The following is a 19,120-nucleotide window of genomic DNA, read 5'->3' as shown; positions in this document are numbered from 1 at the left end:
AGCCTGAGCTCTTAACCACTGCACCACCAGGGCTCCTATTAACCTTTAGAGCCATTCATTTATCGTATGTGCACTTGTTTTATGTGGAAAAACTACAATAATTCTCTCCCTTCTTCACAACTAACATCTGAATGCATGCACAAAATAAGACGAAGCGCATTTCTTTTCTATGTCTGTCTGTGGAATTAGCAGGTCTGAACTACCTTTCATGGTTGCTCATCGTGTTTGGTTTCTAAGCTCCTGAGAGCTGGGACTCGTCGTTCGGACTCACTCCTTACTCAAGGTGTGCTCAGTAAATATATTCACTGATGGCAGCTACGCTAGGAGCTGCCCAAATGCCACCCAAAGCGCACAAGGCATTTTTTACCTTTACTCAAAACCACAAAGGCAGACAGTGGCCCATGACAAAAAATACATTCTGTTCTGATAGTGAAACTGAGCCATCTTCTCCTAGAATATCAGTTAACAAGAAATATACTCATACCATTGTGTGAACTGTTTGCTTTATGTTTCCTACTGCATTTTCTTCCACATATAAGGTATGCGTGTGTGTATATATATACGTATATAAATATATACCTATGTATCTGTGTAGCCCTGGTGGTGCAGTGGTAAAGTTCTTGGCTGCTAACCAAAAGACTAGCAGTTCAAATCCACCAGCCGCTCCTTGGAAACCCTATGGAGCAGTTCTACTCTGCCCTATAGGGTCGCTATGAGTCAGAATTGACTTGGTGGTAATATATATATAGTTTTATATATATATACCTTTATGTACCTATATACCTTTATATACATACATTACCTTTAAAATAAAAAAAGCTACTTTAAAAAAATTTTTTTATTGTACTTTAGATGAAGGTTTACAGAACAAACTGGTTTCTCATCAAACAGTACACACATTGTTCTATGACATTGGTTAACAACCCCATGACATGTCAACACTCTCCCTTCCCAACCCTGGGTACCCTATTACCAGCTTTCCTGCTCCCTCCTGCCTTCTAGTCCTTGCCCCAGGGCTGGTGTGCCACTTTAGTCTCGTTTTATTTTAGGGGCCTGGCTAATCTTTGGCTGAGGGGGGAAACTCAGGAGTGACTTTATTACTGAGCTAAAAGGGTGTCTGGGGGCCATACTCTCAGGGTTTCCCCAGTCTCTCTCAGGCCAGCTAGTCTGGCCTTTCTTTTAAAAAGCTACTTTTATAAACATTTCTATATGTTTTCAGTGTTTGGGTATTGCACCCTTACCATCTAACCTCAATAATTTTCATGTGTAGCCATTTAAATACAAATTAAAATGAAAAGAAAAAGTCATTTGCTTGAACTTCCCTGGACAAATACACACACACACACACACACACGTACACCCCTCTTTTTCACCCCCTTGTACCCTCGGACAATGTCCCCTTCCTTACCCCACCTACCGCCCACCCCATCTCCCTGCAGGGAGCCCTAGCTGTTGAGCAGGGCTAGAGGAGGCTGCTGTGGGTCTCCCGGGGGAGGCGTCCCGCTCCCTGCCCTGCAAAGCGCATCCCTGTCTTTTTCTGCAACCCCCCACAAGCTGCTGCTCTCCTGGCCGAGGCTCTGGGGGACCTTCCAGTTTAAAATTAACCAAGCGACCCACACCATACCTATATCCCTGGTGTTAGTCTTTCACCAACAGCCTCCCAGTGGCTGCTGGTTTCTGAGGTCCTGCAGATAAAAGGGAAACCACAAGAACAATGCTGGCACTACGCTTGGCAGCCATCCACAGCCATTTATAAGCTCTCTTCCCCAAGCGAGGCTCCTTCTTTGCTGATGTGTGAACCTTTCCTTCCTCCCACCCCACCCAAGCAGAGAGAAGCCCCAGGAGTTATGGCCTCCGCCTGTCAGATGCCCAAGTATGTGCTCCAGCAGCGCTGTCCACCCAGCAAGCACCTCACAGCTGAAGGTAAGCCCAGAGCCGCTGGCACCACACATCCGCAAAAGGTGAATGCAAGGTGGAGGTGTAAGGCTCTCTACAAATTTAAGGTCAGAACAATATGCCGAATTGCTTGTTTATCGCTTTTAAGCAATTAGACGGTACCCCAAAATGCTGCTCAAACTGGAACAATGGCATGTGGGGAGTAGAGGAAAAATAAAGGGAGGGACAGAAAATATTTCTAATTGTGGTGCAGGTATGTGTGCATGTGAGAGAGAGAAATGGGGAACACAAAAGTGGATGTTAGCAAACCTGAGCTGTAGGCAAGACTATGCACGTGTCTACGATGCCCCTGATGCCTGCAGCTTTGCAGTGCACTGAGTGATCATGGACCGGTATGTGATCAAGGGCACAGCACAGTGGTGACAGTTGATCTAGGTGTGGTGTTTGGTGCTCTCCACACCGTTCTTTCAGCTTTTCTGAAAGTCTGAACATCTTCACAATAAAACATTAGGGAATAACCGTGTGTGTCAAAAACAGATGAGGGGTAAGGATGGTGTGTGTATGTTTGTGTGACTGTGTTTGTGTAAGTGCTTGTATATGTGCGTACATGTGTCTGTTTGTGTTGTGTGTTTGTGTGCCTTCGTGCGTGTGTTTGGTGTGTATTTGTATGTGTGTGTGACTGTGTGTGTGTGAGTGTGTGCATGTGTGAGACTGATGGTAAAATGATGAAGCATGTGAGTACATGTGTGGGAAGCACACAGGGATCAAAGGTGGATGGAGGATGAACCCTGCGAACGAGACAGTGTGATAGGACACACTGATAATACACGGAATGGAAGGTGACAGGGAAGAGGTGTCTAGGGCAGGACTCTCACCTTGGATGACGGCTTGGGTAGGACAGAGGAGGGGGCAGATGAATGTGGGACCCACAGAGGAGAGGATAGGAGATGCAACTGCCATAAGGCTAAAGGGGCCACAGGTCCCCAGATCCTTTAGGGTGCTTACTTTCAGAGTGACTTCTGTGGTGATGGGGAGGCTACATGACTAGACCTCAGCCTTCCTGCCCAGACTGAGAGGCCCAGCTGAGCCTCTCTTGAGCAGGGACTCAGGAGGGTGCACTGAAGTCTAGCTTTGTCCTTTAGAACACATGGGGTTGCCATGAGTTAGAATCAACTGGATGGCAACTGGTAGTTTTGTACATACATATACAGTAAAACCCATGAAAGCTAGAACCTATATAAGGCAGAAACCTGTCAGAGAGGGGAAACTCACTGGGTGTTTATGAGGCCAGACTTGTAATAGTGATAGAAAAGCAGTAAGACTGAACACTGTCAAAGGCAGAAAACTTGTGAGACTTGGAAAAACAAGGCAGCCTCATCAAGTTCCGGCTCTCACAAGTTCTACTGTATATTGTTATATTTCAAGTTGATTTTCCAAGGTAAGTAGTCTTTCAATTTGTAGTTTCAAACTTTTTTCTCCAGGAAATTTTTCTTGAATATTAGCTTTTTGTGTCTATTTTCCATTGGTTTGTTTTTGTTCTTCAGGAACTCCTCTTAGCCATATGTTGGATTTTCTTTGCCTATTCTCAGTAGTTATCACTTCTGCTGTTCCCCTTTTTATTCTTTCTTTCTTTTTTTATTTTAATTTTTTCCTCTTTTTCCCTTCTATTTATCTTAGATATTATCTGTTGATTTTATTCCCTTTTTTACTACTTGTACTTAAGTCTGGACTTCTGACATAATTTTTCTTTTATTTCTAATCCTTTCTGAGTCCCAGTATATTATTAAGGAGCCCTGGTGGCACAATGGTTAAGCATTCAACTGCTAACTGAAAGATCAGGGGTTCAAACCTACCCAGTAGTTATTGGACAAAGACCTGCTCCTGTAAATATTACAGTCTAGGAAACCTTATAGGGCAGTTCTACTCTCTCCTGTAGGGTGCTATGAGTCTGAATCAACTTGACGGCACACAACAACAAAACATATCATTGTTTAGCTTTACTGATTCTAATTTATGTTGTTCCTCCATATATTCTATAATATTTTATTTCTTTTATCATGTTTTGAACTATTAGGTTATAGTTTCACCTGTTTTGTAAGGTTGTCTTTTTTGACTTGCTCTCATACTTAGTGAAGACATTATTCTCCTCTTTTTTTTTTTTTGTTCTTAAAATAACTATATGGAATTTCACCACAATCCTTTTCTGTTACCCATTTTTCATGAAATTAATTTTCCTGGATTTTTAATAGGGAGAGATGGCTCGAGATAACTTTTCTTGCTTTATGGGTCTCAGATCAGTCTCCAAAGAATGACCTCATATTTTCTGCAATCTTCAGCTCTGTTCCCTTCTCCCAGTTTTATCTGGACTTTCTCTCCCATTTTCCCTATTGTTCATGTCTTGCTTAATTTGTATTCAACTTGCAGCAGTTTCTCCTCGCTGTGGATCTTTTTCTGGATGGGAGTTCAGCTGGGAGTTTTGTGCAAGTTAAAGGGACCTAGATTATTTGAGCACCTTCAGGCTTTACCACAGACCCTTTGCACACACCCAGAACTTGGAGTGTGAAAAACCCTCCCTGTCTCAGTTTCTGTTCTAATATTGGCCCATCACCCTCTCCAGTGAATACCTGTTAGCAATTTAGGGGTTCACCAGAAGTCCTCCTGCATCTCTTCTTCCTCCCACACAGATGTGGATTTACACAGGTCTCATAGCTGTCCAGGGTTTGTCCCTGTTCCCATGTATTTTGGGGTTCACAGAGTTACTGTGGTAACTGACTTCTTTGCAGATGTTGTTCGTGGGTTTCTGGATTTGCAATTCTAAAAATCAGAAAACCTTACCCATTGATGTCAAGTTGATTCTGACTCACAGTGACCCTCTAAGAAAGAGTAGAACTGTCCCATAGGGTTTCCAAGGAGCGCCTGGTGGATTCGAACTGCCGACCTTTTGGTTAATAGGCATAGCTCTTAACCACAATGCCACCAGGGTTTCCCTTGCAATTCTAGTCACCCTATTTTTATGATGCTTCATGGGGAGTATAGGGGGAAATTTAAAGAACTTTGCTGCCGCTGCTGTCTTCCCAGAATCCTGTCTCTCTGAGAATATTAATGATGTTGTTGTTGTTAGGTGCCGTTGAGTCGGTTCTGACTCATAGCAGCCCCACGCACAACGGAACGAAATACTGCCCTGTCCTGTGTCATCCCTACAATCATTGTTATGCTTGAGCCCATTGTTGCAGCCACTGTGTCAATCCACCTTGTTGAGGGTCTTCCTCTTTTCTGCTGACCCTGTACTTTGCCAAGCGTGATGTCCTTCTCTAGAGACTGACCCCTCCAGACAACATGTCCAAAGTATGTAAGACGCAGTCTCGCCATCCTTGCCTCTAAGGAGCATTCTTGCTGTAGTTCTTCCAAGATAGATTTGTTCGTTCTTTTGGCAGTCCATGGTATATTCAATATTCTTCACCAGCACCACAATTCAAAGGCGTCAGCTCTTCTTCGGTCTTCCTTATTCATTGTCCAGCTTTCACATGCATATGATTTGATTGGAAATACCATAGCTTGGGTCAGGCGCACCTTAGTCTTCAAGGTGACATCTTTGCTCTTCAACACTTTGAAGAGGTCCTTTGCAGCAGATTTGCCCAGTGCAATGCGTCTTTTGATTTCTTGACTGCTGCTTCCATGGCTGTTGATTGTGGATCCAAGTAAAATGAAATCCTTAACAACTTCAATCTTTTCTCCATTTATCATTATGTTGCTCATTGGTCCAGTTGTGAGGATTTTTGTTTTCTTTATGTTGAGGTGCAGTCTGTACTTAAGGCTGTGTGGTCTTTGAGCTTCATTAGTAAGTGCTTCAAGTCCTCTTCACTTTCAGCAAGCAAGGTTGTGTCATCTGCATAACGCAGGTTGTTAATGAGTCTTCCTCCAATCCTGATGCCCCGTTCTTCTTCATATAGTCCGGCTTCTCCGATTGTTTGCTCAGCATACAGATTGAATAGGCATGGTGAAAAAATACAACCCTGCTGCATACCTTTCCTGACTTTAAACCAATCTGTATCCCCTTGTTCTGTCCAAACAACTGCCTCTTGATCTATGTAAAGGTTCCTCATGAGCACAATTAAGTGTTCTGGAATTCCCATTCTTCTCAACGTTATCCATAATTTGTTATGATCCACACAGTCAAAATGCCTTTGCATAGTCAATAAAACACAGGTAAACATCCGTCTGGTGTTCTCTGCTTTCAGCCAGGATCCATCTGACATCAGCAATGATATCCCTGGTTCCACATCCTCTTCTGAAACCGGCCTGAATTTCTGGCAGTTCCCTGTTGATATACTGCTGCCGTCGTTTTTGAATGATCTTCAGCAAAATTTTGCTTGCATGTGATATTAACGATATTGTTCTATAATTTCCACATTTGGTTGGATCACCTTTCTTGGGAATAGGAATAAATATGAATCTCTTCCAGTCAGTTGGCCAAGAAGCTGTCTTCCATATTTCTTGGCATAGACGAGTGAGTACATCCAGTGCTGCATCTGTTTATTGAAACATCTCAATTGATATTGCATCAATTCCTGGAGCCTTGTTTTTCACCAATGCCTTCAGAGCAGCTTGGACTTCTTCCTTCAGTACCATTGGTTCCTGATCATATGCTACCTCTTGAAATAGTTGAACATCGACTAATTCTTTTTGGTATAATGACTCTGTGTATTCCTTCTATCTTCTTTTGATGCTTCCTGTGTCATTTAATATTTTCACCATAGAATCCTTCACTATTGCAACTCAAGCCTTGAATTTCTTCTTCAGTTTTTCACCTTGAGAAACACCGAGCATGTTCTTCCCTTTTGGTTTTCCATTTCCAGCTCTTTGCACATGTCGTTATAATACTTTACTTTGTCTTCTCGAGACACCCTTTGAAATCTTCAGTTCTTTTACTTCATCATTTCTTCCTTTTGCTTTAGCTGCTCGACGTTCGAGAGCAAGTTTCAGAGTCTCCTCTGACATCCATCATGGTCTTTTCTTTCTTTCCTGTCTTTTCAATGACGTCTTGCTTTCTTCACATATGATGTCCTTGATATCATTCCACAACTTGTCCGGTCTTCGGTCACCAATGTGCAATGTGTCAAATCTGTTCTTCAGATGGTCTCTAAATTCAGATGGGATATGCTCAAGGTCATATTTTGGCTCTCATGGACTTGCCGTGATTTTCTTCAGTTTCAGCTTGAACTTGCATATGAGCAATTGATGCTCTGTTCCACAGTTGGCCCCTGGCCTTGTTCTGACTGATGATATTGAGCTTTTCCATCGTCTCTCTCCACAGATGTAGTCAGTTTGATTTCTGTGTGTTCCATCTGGTGTGGTCCATGCGTATAAAAAAAAAATTTTTTTTTTTATTCCATCTGGCGTGGTCCATGTGCGTAGCCACTGTTTATGTTGGTGAAAGAAGGTATTTGCAATGAAGTAGTCGTTGGTCTTGCAAAATTTTATCACTGGATCTCCTGCATTGTTTCTATCACCAAGGCCATATTTTCCAACTACTTATCCTTCTTCTTTGTTTCCAACTTTTGCATTAAAATCACCAGTAATTATCAATGCATCTTGATTGCATGTTCAATCAATTTCAGACTGCAGCAGCTGATAAAAATCTTCTATTTCTTCAACTTTGGCCCTAGTGGTTGGTGCATATATTTGAATAATAGTCATATTAACTGATCTTCCTTGTAGGCGTATGGATATTATCCTATCACTGACAGCATTATACTTCAGGATAGATGGTGAAATGTTCTTTTCGATGATGAGTGCAACACCATTCTTCTTCAAGTTGTCATTCCCAGCATAGTAGACTATATGATTGTCCAATTCAAAATGATAGATTTTTAAATTTAAGTTTTCTGTTATCCCTTGCAACGTCTGCTTCATCCATGTTTTTCTGTGATTGGGTTGATGCTTGGTTGGGTGGCTGGAGTCCTTGTTTTCTATCCTGTAGAATCACCTCACATGCCTGGTGGTCTTCGGCTGTCAATTTGTGTTTAAGCATGTGGCTTTTTGGAGCTGGTAGGGAATTCTGTGTAAGAAGTTGAGACTTGTTAGATGGCAGGCTTCACTATATGACAAATGAATAAAAAACCTGAATGTTCTGCTGTAGAACCCTCAAAATGGTATAGATCTTTTACATGGGGCTGTTCCAATTCTTTGGGGAGAAACCCTTCATATACTATAAATGTGTGTTCTATGGCTCAGAGAGGTGAAGCGTTGCCCATGCACCAGAGCTGACCAATGGGAGAGCCAGGTCTGTGTATCTCTGAAATGCACTTGTGTTGCTACGTCTTGTCCTTTGGGCAGTATAATACATACCTAGTATAGATTCTGTATAATTTCTCTTTCTGTAGGATGCAGACGATCAATATGAAGAAACAGCAAAGCACGTGATAGAAAAAGATGAGGAAAATGGGGGCACAAACTTAGGTGAGAGACTTTGTGGTCTGAGTCATGTTGAGATCAAGTTTAATTCTTTGAATAAAGTACTATCTAGAAAAGAAAGAAAATGGGAAGTCAAGGGTGAGGACTGTGTCATGTACTTATCTCCTGATGCCAACAGCAACCTGAAATACTACTGGCTCTTTGTCCTATTCCAACAGACATATGATCCAAAAGAGCCATGAAAATATTGATTTATTTCTATTGGTTTCTAGACTGTAGACATCGTGGATAATGTAAACTGGTCACTTTTATACTTATCTTTAAGTCTGTGCTAAGAATTAATTTCCCTCAGTCCTACTGATCTAGAAATTTTAAAAAACAGTGGGCAGTTGCAATTTAAGATGGCTTTTGGGTAAAGGCCCTAAATTTGCCTCTCCTAAAAAAAAAAATTTAAAAACCATTGCCGTGAAGTCGATTCTGCCTCATAGCAACCCTATACAACAGAGTATAACTGCCCCATAGGATTTCCAAAGCTGTAAGTCTTTTTGGAAGCAGACTGCCATGTCTTTCTCCCATGAAATGGCTGGTGGGTTTGAACTGACTACCTTCCGGTTAGCAGCTGAGCATTTAACCACTGCACTCACCAGAGCTCCTTTGCCTCTCCTAGATCTCCGCCAAAACATGTAAGGAGGTCCATAGAATGCAGCAGAAACTTACTATGGGACTAATGATCATTATACCCAGAATCCAGGAGATATTTCCCTGTCTGTAAGGCCCAAGGGACTTGATCACACACACACGCACACACACACGGGGTTGGTGAATCATCCAGCCATACTATGCTATTGAGATAGAGTGGGCCTGACCCCCTGAATACAAATGGAATGTGTTCTTCACCCCTTCCCTACAACCTGCTCCCAACTGAGGAATGCCAGGCATGACTGAACCAGAAGATGGGATCTCAGCCACCCCGTAAACTGTTTGCATTTGAGGCAAAGCGAGCTCCCTCAAGCCCCCCCCCCATTCAGTACCTGTCTTCTCATAGTCTTTCAGAGAAGGAATCCCCTAAAAACCAGACGGATGGGAAGAAGATTTGGTGCCCTATATCCTTAGAGACATCATGCCCAAAAGAACAGCTTTATAATGGGGTGAAAACCGTGAGCCCACTAACCCCAGGTTTACTGTGCCCCAGGCAGACCCCCACAGCAGGTAAAAGTGCCTCAGAGCTTGGAGCAGTTTGGGACCTCTTCCTCGCTACTCAGCCCAAATATTTAAGAAGATCGGACCAACACGGGGTTGCCAGGAAATGAGAACCAAAATCCTTAAGTGGAAAATAGGATGAGATGAGAAGACAAATCAACCAGATTACAGGGGAAATGTGTGAGATTTGGAAGGACTGTAAAATACCAAACTTTAAATAGCAGAGTTAAAGTCTAGGGAGTTCCAAGCCAGTTGCCATTGAATCAGCACTTACTCATGGTGACACCGTGTGTGTCAGAGTAGAACTGCTCTACGGGGTTCTCAGTGCCTGGCTTTTTGGATGTAGATCCACAGGACTTTCTTCTGAGGTGCTTCAGGGTGGATTTGAACCACCAGCCTTTCAGTTAACCCTTTGGTGGCTCATAGAACATACCATATCCCAACCACTTTTTATGCTTCTAGAGTTCTTTGGGAAGAAGTCCAATTTTAATGTGTTTAACCTCAAGGAATGGGAGCCTCATTTTTGTGTAGATTGAGCATTATCTTAGGTGATATCTCTCGAATGGGTGAATTTTCTAAACTTTTGACAGGTTTGCCTTTATTTCTGTGAGATAAGCCTCCTCACTCTGTTTCTCATTTTCTACGTTCTCATGAGAAAGTACTTATTGTGAGAAGAAGCTGTAGCCAGTCTTCATTCAGTCACAGTGGCCATTTTCCCCTTGATGCCATTCATTGTTTCCGGGTGTTACTAGCTCCCTTCTTTTTTAGCTTCTGAACAATAAATGATGCCTTTCCAGTAAGGAATAATACATTGCAGTGGTACTTTTCAAGAGACTCAAACTCCTGTAAGTTAGTCTTACCACCCTTTCATTGACTCATATTGGGGGATTTACTACATCCTGGCATCTGCTGGGACATATGTGATCCCAGATAATGGATATGAGAATCCATAGTTCGTAAAAAAAATTCTGAATTGGGCCTTTAATCATCATGCCTTCCATTAGAGAAAACACATGATACCAACAAAAAGTTCAAAGGAGAAGATAATTGGGTCACCAAAGGGTTAGTAGCTGAGCACTTAACCATCTGTACCACCCAAGGACTCCTCTTGGGAGTACAGAAGGAACAAACTGATGCTGCAGAGAAATGTCTCAGTGATACAGAGGTCAGACTTGAGGAGTTACAGCTGAGCTCGTGAGAACATCTCCAAGGCAGGACCAGAGTCCACACTCCTCCACTGCCTCTCGTTGTGAAACAGCAAAGTGGTGAAAGCAGTAATACCTGACAGGTGGAACCAGAGCCCTGGCCAATGCATCAACTAGTAAACCATCCAGAAGAAACTCAGGAATGGGCACAAAGAGCAGGGCCACGTGAAGAGATGGATTAGTGGTTGCAACAAAAAGATGCCAAGTGTCCTGTGGAAGCTGAGACTCAACCAACCCCTTCCTGAAGTTACAGGTAGATTCAGGTAGCAGTCTTCATTGTTTGCCTGTCACGATCCTTCAAGAGTACTCTTAAAAAGCCTTAGCGTCATTTAAAAAAAGAAAAATTCACCACTCAGCTTTAAAACAGCTAACATTTACATGATAACATCTGTGAAGGTTAAGACTGAATGTTGGCTTGGCTGGGCAATGATTCTCAGTGTTTATATGTGACCACTCCCTTGGTGGGATCTGCTGTGTGTAGGCAGTCAGTTGAAGGGAGTTTCCTTGGGCATGTGGCCTGCATCCTAATATAAGTGGACATTTTGGGTGCTTTTGCCTGCTCTGGATCCTGCAGCTGCCCCGTTTGTCTGACCTCGGTTCTTGGGACTTGAGCTAGCAGCTTACCTGCCAATCTTGGGATTCATCAATCTTCATAGCCTGTGAGCAAGAGCCCTGCTGTCTGACCTGCCTATCTTGGGTTTGACGGCCCCTGGGGCTACGTGAAGCATGAGAAACCTCTATCCTGATCCATGGACTTGGGCCATTCCAGCATCTACAATTGCATGAGCTGTTTCCATGATATAAATCTCTCTCTCTATATATATATTTATATGCCTTACTGGTTTAGGACCCAGCCTAAGACGATGTCTCACAGCTGACATCCCTTTGGAGCACATGAAGCACTTCTTAAGTATATGTCTTACTTATTAATCCTTCCAACATGCCTGGGGTATAGAAACCAACAACCCCTATTTCTAGACAAGGAGATGGAGGCTCAGAGAATTTGTTGTTTGATTTTTATGGAATTCTGGAAGGCATCAAGGTGGTTTTTAAGGATCGTAAAATACAAACATATGGCATAAATGAAAAAGGGAGGGGGAAGAGGGGGAAAAAAAAAGAATTAGTAAAATGGAGCCAGAACCCTGCAGGTTTGAGTCATATGGCAGATTGATATCATGATCGACCACCTCTCTGAAAACAAATGGGCTTCGTGGATGTGTGTGTATGTATGTGTGTGTGCACTTTCTTAAAGGTATCTGTGAGCTAGCAAGGCAGTAAGGGATTCTCAACCAGAGATAGGCAAGGAGGAAATCTGGAGAGAACCCCAGTGGGTCCTATAGCTGGTCTTGGTCCTGAGGGCATTTGCCAGACATGGTGAACTCGGGCTTTCACAGCTTCACAGAGTGCAGGATGGTGTGCCAAATGGGAGCATCCAGGGGTACCCCAGCCTCAGCCATTTCTTACCCTAGGTGATGGAAACCCTGGTGGCATAGTAGTTAAGAGCTATGGCTGCTAACCAAAAGGTAAGCAGCTCGAATCCACCAGGCGTCCCTTGGAAGCTCTATGGGGCAGTTCTACTCTGTCCTACAGGGTTGCTATGAGTTGGAATCAACTCGACAGCAGTGTTTTTTTTTGGGGGGGGGGTGGTGGTGGCTGCGTGGGCATTCACTTGTTTGTTATTTTTAAAAATGTACATAAACACTTTATCCACTCTTCTGCATATATGATTGATTTCACAATAAAAATAACATAAAATCACCCATGTGTAGGCGATACCTTCATTTCTAAGCTTTCTGGAAGCCCACACACAACAGGACCATGCTATGCATGAAGATGGCCTTGCTCGGGCTGGGGCGGCTCTTACTGAGACCTGGTGTGAGTGGGGTCTCTGGGCCTACCCAGGGGTTCTTCCTGGATGCTAGCCCCTGCCTGTCCAGGAAGTGGAGGGGGAGCTAGCCCATGTTTCACGTTGATCAAAGGAGCCCACAAGGGTATGTTGGTCTCCACCCCACCGAGTTGGACCCAACACCCTGTGCCAGGGGCTTGGGCTGTCCTCTTAGGATGGAGTCCCAGGTGTGAACATCTCTCCAGCCTCTCACAGTGAGGTGTCCTTTGCTCTGCAGGAGTGGAGTCACCCTCGCTGACCAGTTCCTTCAACTTGGAGGCCTTCTCCTCCACTGAGATCCCACCCGGGGAGAAGGCCCTGGAAAGCCTCATGCTCCTGTACTCGCTGAACCCCGGCATCTCGAACATGACCTCGCAGGAGCTCCACAACCTCCTCCAGAAAACCCAGCAGCCTCAAGCCTCCGTGTCCACCATCATGAGCAACAGCAGCAAGGAGGAGGAGGGGGAGGAGCAGGTCATCCGAGAGGTGTACTGTTACCAGACCGAGCTGTCTGAAGGTCCTGAGGAGGCGGCTCTGGGCAGCTGGGTCTCGCCATCCAGCCCTGAGGCCGCACGCGTCCCTGGGGTACAGGGGGAGACAAGCCCTGACGTCTCCTCTCATCTCTATCCAGAGCCTGGCAGCTCCTCAGGGGAGGCTCTCGAGCCAGGGCCAGGCTCTCCTCCAAGTCCCAACTCCTCCCAGTAGACGTGGCCAGTCTTGTTTTAGCCAGCAGTGTGCAGGGCTCCTATGCCCCCCATCCCTGCCAATAGTTACTGTTCTTATGTTCTTGCCAATCTGATGAGTGTGAAGTAGATATTATTGTTGCTTAAAATTTTAATTTCCTGACTACTAAGACGTTTAATCATCTTTTTGCTTGTTTGTTGACGGTTAAGATTTACACTTCAGAGAATTGTCAACAGATTTTTCATCCATTTTTCTATTGCAATCTTTTTTTTTTGAAGTCTCTCCCAGGCCATGAAAATTAGCCTGTTGCTTACCATTATCATTACAAATTATTTTTTCCTTAAACTTGCCGTTTGTCTGTTAACTTTGTATATGTTTTGTTTTGCTTTATAAATGTTTTTAAATAATCGAACAGATCCATCCTTTTAACGTCTCCTAGATTTTCAGTTTTGATTAGGAACATTTCTTCAACCCTCAGTTCCTATTTTAACATCCTTGATTTACTTGCAAGAAATTCTTTGACATTCATTCTTCCACAGAAATTTTAGGGTTTTATACAGCTCCAAGAAAAATTCCTGCTGAGATTCTTATCGAAGTAACCTTAAATATAAATGTCATACTTGAGAAAGTGGACCTGTCTATGATACTAAGCTTTGTCATCAATGAACATGGTATGCTTTTACTTTTATTCAGATTTTATTTTCTGAATTTTAAATAAGTCATTGTTTTCTTTATGCATGTTCTTAACCTACCTGTTAAATTCATTTCTATGTATTTTTTTTAAATAATTTTTATCACTATTGCAAATGAAATATTTTCCCTATTTTTACTTCTAGATTTTTATGGCCAGAGTAGAGAAAAATTTGATTTGCCAGTTTTATTTTATACCCAGTCTTCTTATTAAATTCTCTTATTAATTTAAGTAGTTTTTTACTAGACTTTCTTAGGTTTTCTAAGAAAACCATATTATCAGCAAAAACTTAACTATCTCATTTCAATATTGATAACTTTTTTTGTCTCATCTCATTTTATTTCCTGAGATCAACAATGCAGTTAATAAAAGGGCAACAAGCATGCCTGTCGAGAGCTCAATTTTAATGAAAATGGTTTTAGGTTTCTGCTACTTAAAAATAATATGCCTCTTATTTTGATAAATATTCTGTTTCATTTAAGTTGGTTCCTTCTGTTTCTGCTAGCCTTAGAGTTTACCTTGGGAATGGCTGCTGAATTTTAGCAAATGACTGCATCTTCGGTGTCCACCGATCGTAAGGTTTATCCTCATTTAATTCATTAAACCCATTGCCATCGAGTAGATTCCGACTCATAGAGACCCTATAGTGCAGAGTAGAACTGCCCCACAGAGTTTCCAAGGAGCACCTGGTGGATTCAAACTGCCGACCTTTTGGTTAGCAGCTGTAGCTCTTAACCACTACGCCACCAGGATTTCCAATTTAATTCCTTAGCAAAGTGAATTTTATTTTTGTGGAGATTTCCTGGTGTTGATTCACCCTTGCATTCCTGGTATAATCCCTGCATTGTTTAGATACTTCAGATTTGCTCTGGGCTTGTAGCCTACTGTGGGGGCCGGCACTGATGAGAAGGGGTGACTCCTCCTCTTTATGGCCCAGCACCCCCAGCCATAGCACGGTTCTATCTAACCACCTTCCTGAGGGGTGCGGGTGTCAGAGGGAATATCAGGAAGCAAACCTGGTGAGAAGAGGGAACCTTGTGCAGAGGTGAAGTGAACAGTCCAGAGGTTTTCCTTCCTACAGGGCCTGCCCCAGGCCCACCCCTATCCTCCTGATGTCTCTGCCCTCAGGTCATGACCCTTGGTGCACATTTCCCCACTCAAGTCCCATTTTGGGGGGGAAGGGGGCTCAGCAGGACAGGCACCTCACCACTCTGAATGGACCACAGAAAGGGCTTAGCCTCCACCCCAGCTAGGCCAGCAGGGCCTCTGAGACCCTCCTCAGCTGCCACATGGCAGCCCCCAGGCCCACCCTTGAGTCGTTGGCTCCCAGCTAGTGCCATTGGGGAAAATGCTTCTCTAACTGTCATGGAATTCGGAAGGTCAGATCTCGCTGGAGGCTGGCTGAACTACTTCATTACCCTACCTGCCCCTCGACAGGTTGGGACCCCTGGGCCCTCCTGGGATTGGAGGGGAGTCCCAGGCCTCTTGTGGGGCCATGTGGTGACCAATCCAGGTAGGTATGTCAGGAACCACCCTCACCCTGAGGCCTGTCTCTCAGAGGGACAGAGCCCGTATCCATGTGGCCACATGGGCCTGCCCAGAGTGTGTCCTCACACAGCCGTGTCATTCCAGCTACTCCCAACCCTAGGGACCTTGGGAGCAGTAGGCTGACATTCCCATCTGCCCTTTCCCTCCTGTGTCTGCTGGGCCTGAAAGCTCTGAGTCCCATGGGGGCTTCCCGGGGCCTGAGTCCAGGCAGCCTTCTGTGGGGCTCCTAGCCCTCCTCACCCTCCACCCTGCCAGGGAGCCCTGGGCACCTGGGGCCCTCTTTGTGTCTTCTCTTTCCCCCCTCCACACCCTGCCCCCTACACATAATCATTTGTCACATTGCCTGCTGGTGTGGCTGTCACTGAGGTCTTGGCCTGTCTGTCCCCCAGTCAGAGTCTCCTGAAGATGAGAGCCTGTTTCTGGGCTGACAGTTTGCCTTCCAGTCTCCAGTTAGACTCAGACAGTCATGGGGACCCCTGACCAGAGGAAGCTGGAGGTGGGAGGGCCATCCTTCATCCCTGTCACAGCTGGTCCTGACAACACCCAGAAGCCCTGTTCCCTGACACAGCCCTCAGGTGACTGGCAGGCTGTTCTTGTTCCTTTTGTAGTTCACACAGTCGCTCCGCCCAGCCAGTGTGACCAAACGTTTGGCTCAAGAACTACCGTGAGCTGGTGCCCGCTTCAGACAGGTCTAAACACTTGCCTGTCACGGAGAACCAGTACTGTCACTGTGAGTGTCCCCCCCAGCCCTCACCCCCAGCCCCCTGGGTGGCCTCCACGTCCCAACCCCATGGATGTCCAGGGACCAAGCTCTGGGATCCAGAATCCCTGCAGGGAACTTAGGGCCCAGCTGATTGTCATGTAGCGCCCTGGGGTGACAGAGCTGACGTTTAGGGAGTATGTGCTAGGAACTGTGTCCTGTACTTTGCTGGACTCTCCCATGTAAAGCCTCACAACCACCTGTGAAGTGGATGCTACATTATGCCCATTTTACAGGTGTAGAAACTGAGGCTCTGAAAGCAGTGGGCTCAGGCATGGTTACTCCACCCTAGTGGGCTCTTACGCCTGACAGGCTCCTCTCTGTCCAGTGCCAAGGAGGAGGGGGCTGTCCTTGGGTTTCTAGAACCATCCTCTCCCCATGGGGACGAGGTGGAGGGAACCACCAGCCTGTGGCTTGGCAGGGTCCTGGTCTGTCCAGATGCCCTGGGGTGTCTAGGCAGCCTGGGGAGTCGGCAGGACTGCTTTGGGCCACAGGGGAAGGAGGGAGCTACGAGTAGCGGTCCCATCCCTGGCTGCACAGCCCCTGCAGGGCCCCCAGCTGACCCCACCTGGCCTGAGGGGCTGACAGGTGGCCTCTCCCTTGCAGAGTGGCAGCAGAAGTGAAGCACAGGCCAGGCTGCACTGCAGACAGTGGCCATGGCTGCAGGCTCACACCGTGGGCAGCAGGAACTACTGGTGAGCCTGGACAGCAGGTGACGGGTCCTCCACTCAGCCCCTCAGCCTCCTTCATGTCGGGGTGGAGTTGTTGTTGAACTACGAGCCCTGTCCCTTGGTCTTAGCTTCTGAGCTGTCTCTACACTGAGGCCCGTGTCCTCTGTAGAACGTCAGCTAATCAGGTAAAGATGCCAGTTATGGGACACAAGATGGAGGCTTCCAGCCGAGGACAGACAAGCTGATGTCCTGCGCGGTGGACACTGGTGTGGACGTCGTGACCCCAAACACTCAATGTCCTACCCCCGTTTACCCTCCCAGCCTTCGGAGCATCCCAGGAATGAAGGGGGAGCCGCCATTGGCCTCCACGACCAGGCAGGAGGAGGTGGATAAAATACAAATTCAGCTGAGTGATGAAGCCCTCAATTATGTTTATTTTGCTGGCTTGGGGACAGAGGGTGGAGTCACTAGGTGTGGACAGGTGAGGGCAGGTATGAACCGTTCAGGAACTGAGCCCCTTCACCTGCCTCCTCGGGGTCTGAGCTGCTCCTAGTAATGAGGGTGGACAAGGTGGGGCCTCAGCCATGGCCCTGTGGCCAGTGATTAACTACTGAGCTGCTAAGCAAAAGGTAGGCAGTGCATATCCAGCAGCTTCTCGGAAAGATATGGCAGTCAGCTTCCATAAACCCTTACATCCTTGGAGACTTTACGGGGCTGTTCTACTCTGTTGCTCTAAGATTGAATGGACTTGATGCCGGCAGGTTTTGTTCTGCCTGATCTGATTCACCTGGGCTGAGGGAAGGCTGGGATTGAGGGAGTTGGGGCTTCAGGGGGCTTAGATAGGAGGAGGCTGAATTGCTTGGGAGGTGACTCAAAGGAGGCTGCACTGAGGAAGCTGGGCCTCAGGCTGATGCTCTGACTTCTTCCCTGGCTGCCAGCTTTCTCCCAACACCGATCACCAAGGCACGTCCAGTTCTCCCTGGGCTAGTGGCATCTTTATTTCTGAGGTGTTTTTTTGTTCTTTGTGAGTCATGATCACATAGTCTGTCTCACATCTGTAGCTCTTAAATAGATACGTTACCACCTATGCAGAGCATGAAATAAATAGACATTTATTTTATATACTTTATTATAGAATATTGTGATTTTTTTTGATGGTCCATTTGGCCTGGGATCTACTTAAAATATCACTGGCAATAAGGTGTGTTTTAAAATGCTTCCTTGTCACAGCCAGAGGTAAAATTAAAACAACTCATAATAGAATTAGAAATGTGGGTCACTGTGAATTCCACCAAGTTACAAAGGAGACATGCTGTCTGACTCACAGAAAGTCCAGAAAATTAATGATTTGGGGATCATCCTGGTGAAGAATAAACCCCTTGCCTGTCTCACAGAGCTACAAGTAGACAGGGTTCCCCGAGATGCAGGGTCTTCCGCACAGCCAGAAAACATGTGAAGTAGATGCAGTGGCAATTTTTTTTATTTTTATTTTTTAATTTTAATTTTGAAATCATCACAGATTCACAGGAAGTTGCAAAAGGGTTCAGACAGCACCCGTGTACCCTTCACCCAGTTCCCCCCAACAGAAGCATCTTGCAAACTACAGTGCAATGTCACAATCAAGACATTGGCATTGGAGGGTCCACAGAGCTTGTTCAGATTCCACGAATTTTACCTGCAAGAGAGCCTGCGCGTGCGTGGCTACGTCAAGTGTAGCCACGTGGTCACCACTACAGCCAAGGCACAGAGCTGTTCCATCACCACAACGACCTCTCCTGCTTCCCTTTTATAATCATGTCCACCTCCCCCATCTTCACCGCGTCGCTGTCCCTGGCCAGTGACTTCTTAATGCCTTTCAATACCACGTATATGTAGGGGCCTGAAACAATGCTGATGTGTGCTTTCGTAGAATCCTGAAGGAGCTTTCAGCCCATAGAGGCTCTCTGAAGCTGTGTTAATTTGTGGTTGAAGTACAAAGCAGTGTCTTAAACACTCTTCTGATTGCTTAAGCAACTTCTTACACACCTGTGAGATCACATTAAATGAACACGAGATGCAGATAAAGAGGGCGCTGCATCTCAGGTCAGGGTGTCCCATGTCCTCCTGCCCCTCTTCCAGCCCCAGGCAACCACTGAAGGTCCTGAAGGTCCTGCCAAACAAATTCAA

Source organism: Elephas maximus, chromosome 2, assembly GCF_024166365.1.
Source record: "Elephas maximus indicus isolate mEleMax1 chromosome 2, mEleMax1 primary haplotype, whole genome shotgun sequence".
Taxonomy (NCBI): Eukaryota; Metazoa; Chordata; class Mammalia; order Proboscidea; family Elephantidae; genus Elephas; species Elephas maximus.
This window is presented reverse-complemented; position numbering follows the sequence as displayed.